Source organism: Camelus bactrianus, chromosome 12 (assembly GCF_048773025.1).
Source record: "Camelus bactrianus isolate YW-2024 breed Bactrian camel chromosome 12, ASM4877302v1, whole genome shotgun sequence".
NCBI lineage: Eukaryota > Metazoa > Chordata > Mammalia > Artiodactyla > Camelidae > Camelus > Camelus bactrianus.
The window spans coordinates 63,412,431-63,415,624 of record NC_133550.1 but is presented as its reverse complement, the minus strand read 5'-3'; positions in this window follow the sequence as shown (position 1 = coordinate 63,415,624).

Sequence of the window (3,194 nt, the reverse complement as noted above, 5' to 3'; positions counted from 1 at the left end):
CCTTTGCAGGCTGGCTCGAGCTGGCCCTGGCTGCCTTGGGGGAAAGCCGCCTGCAGAGGGAGAGCTGGAGCAGCCTGGGGAGGTGGTGCAGCAGTGATCTGAGCCAGGGGCGGCAGGTGACACCCAGGACCAGCCCAAGGCCACCACCGAGAAGTCTGAGAAGGGGCTGGCCTGCCAACAGCAGGTCAGGATGGAGGCTGTGGTGGGTTTATGTGGGTGTTTCAGGTTAAGGTGGCCCCGAGGAGCCCTCAGTGGCATATCAGTGTCTCATTTAATCATCCCAGCAGCCCCATGGCGTAGGTGTAGTTCTCCGCATTTTACAGATGAGGAAACGGGAGAGGAAGTCACTTGCCAGTGCCACAGAGTGACCAAGTCTAGGGACTTACCTGCACTGTCCTTCTGGGGAGAGACAGGGCAGAGTATTTCTAAAGAGAGAAAGAGCTAAAAGGAGGGTGCTGGAAACAGATGTGGCTGAGGGATGAACACTGGATTTGCTTGGCCAGTTCTTGGGTCGTTGCAGGCCTTCTCAGAGCCTCCTGCACAACGTTGCCCACATAGGCTGGTCTAGAAGACGGCTGCCGAGGCTCCCAGCCCCGGTTCTCCACTGCTTGCTATGGATGATGCATTTATTTTAGAATCCTTGATCACTTGAGCTTTGGGGCTGGGCGGGCACCCCGTGAGAGGCAGAGAAATCAAGAGTGATTAAGACACAGCCCCCAACGCAGGGGCAGCTCACACTCAGGGGAGGAAGCAGAAGTGCTCAGAGCGATTGATCCTCCTCGGGGGAGGCCAGGTCCTCCCAGACGAGAATTCATCAGTGAGTCCAGAGGGTGTGTCAGTTACTCCCTGGCTGCCGACCATAACAAAGTACCACAGGCTGGTGGCTTAGGAAACCAGACATCTTTTCCAGCTCTGGAGGCTGAAAGTCTGAATTCAAGGGCCAGGCAGGACTGTGCCTGCTCTAAGATGCTGGGGAAGGATCTGTTTCACAGCTCTCTCCTGGCTTCTGGTGGCCTCGTGTTCCTTAACTTGTAGGTGCAGCCCTCTGGTCCTCTGTCTTCAAATGGCGTTCTCCCTGCATCTTCAGATCATCTTCCCTGAGTCCATGTGTCCAAATTCCCTCTTTTTTTAAGGACACCAGTCATATTGATTAAGACTCGCTCACCTGGACTTGGATAAATCCCTAAGACCCTATTTCCAAATAAGGCCACATTCTGAAGTCCTGGGGGGGTTATAACTTCAACAGATCTTCTTTAGGGGATTCAATTCCACCCACAACAGAAGGGTAAGCAGGAATTCCACCTGGGAGAGGAGAAGGAGTTCTTCAGGCCAGGGAAGCACAGACAAAGGCCAGGAAGTGTGAGGTCCAGGGTATGATCATTGGGCGGGGTGGGGGTGAGGCTGGGGCCAGTTTGAGGATAAGGATGTGATCTGAGGGGAGATAATACAGCATGTGGACTTTGGAATCAAGCACATCTGGGTTTGACTTGGCACCGCCACTAGCTCTGTGACCTGGGACAAGTCACTTAACCTCTCTGAGTAATAACTGACCCATCTGTAAAATGGGCATAAAGGACTATCTACTGCAAAATGTTGTTAGGAGAATTGTATTACTAAATAAATACAGTACTTAGCATAGTGCTTGGCATAAGAATGACCTCAAAAAAAATTGAAATTACTCTTTCTTTTTCTTTTAACAAAAGATGCTGCCCTTTTGTGTAGCCTGAGATCAACACTATTCAGCACCAAGGGAGGAGACAGCTGCTCCACCCCACCTCTGAACATCTGGAAAGTTCTTCCCTTGGTTGTCCTCTGAGAGTTAGGCTGGGGCACTCAGGGCAGGTTACCCATCACTGTTCAAACAGAAATCCCACCTCAGAGGGGAATCACCTCTCCTCCCCCCTCACCATGACCACCACCTCCCATTTCCACAATCTCAGAATTTAGGTATAATTAGCAAGTCACTGCTAATTATAAAATTAGGTCTGGCCTGCTCTCACCAACCACGGTGAGATGCTGCCTTGCTTTTTCTGACCTCCTCAACTCAAGCTCACAGATCAGGTTGACTCATTGCAGATCACAGGCCTAGAGGGAGGAGGTTTTGGAGGACGTGTGGTTCTCCAGCCAGATGCTCAATGAAAAAAAAAAATCTCTTTTTGAACAGCAGGGAGGAAGAATCTAGTTTAAAAAAGTTTTTCCTAGTAATAAAGCATAAAAAATTATTACTAATTTGTGTTAAGTAAAATATTTTTGCTAACAATATAAAGGAACCCAATTTTAAAATGGGCAAAGGACTGACAAAGGCTTAATTTCCAGAATATACAAACAGCTCATAAAACTTAATAACAAAAGAACAAACAACCCAATCCAAAAATAGGCAGAAGACCTAAACAAACATTTCTCCAGTGAAGATATACAAATGGCCAACAGGCACATGAAAAAATGCTCAATATCGCTAATTATCAGAGAAATGCAAATCAAAACTACAATCACCTCACACCTGTCAAAATGTCCATCATTAAAAAGTCCACAAATGATAAATGCTGGAGAGGATGTGGAGAAAAGGGAACCCTCCTACACTGTGGGTGGGAATGCAGTTTGCTGAAGCCATTAAAGTTCTTTAAAAAAATAAAAACAGACTTATCATATGATCCAGCAATTCCTCTCCTGGGCATATATCCAGAGAAAGCTCTAATTTGAAAAGATAAATGCACCACAATGTTCGTAGGGGACTATTTACAACAGATAAGACACAGAAACTACCTAAATGTCCTTTGACAGAAAACTGGATAAAGAAGCCGTGGTATATATACAATGGAATACTACTCAGCCATAAAAAAGAATAAAATAATGCCATTTGTAGCAACATGGATGGAACTGGAGATCGTCATACTAAGTGAAGTCAGCCAGAAAGAGAAAGAAAAATACCATGTGATATCACTTATGTGTGGAATCTAAAGAAATTACACAAATTAACTTATTTACAAAACAGAAACAGACATAGAAAACAAACTTGTGGTTACCAGGGGGTGTGGGAGGTGGGTAGAAGGATAAATTAGGAGTCCAGATTTGTAGATACTAACTACTATATATAAAATAGATAAAGGGGGAGGGTATAGCTCAAGTGGCAGAGCGCAAGCTTAGTATGCATGAGGTCCTGGGTTCAATCCCCAGTACCTCCACTAAACATAATT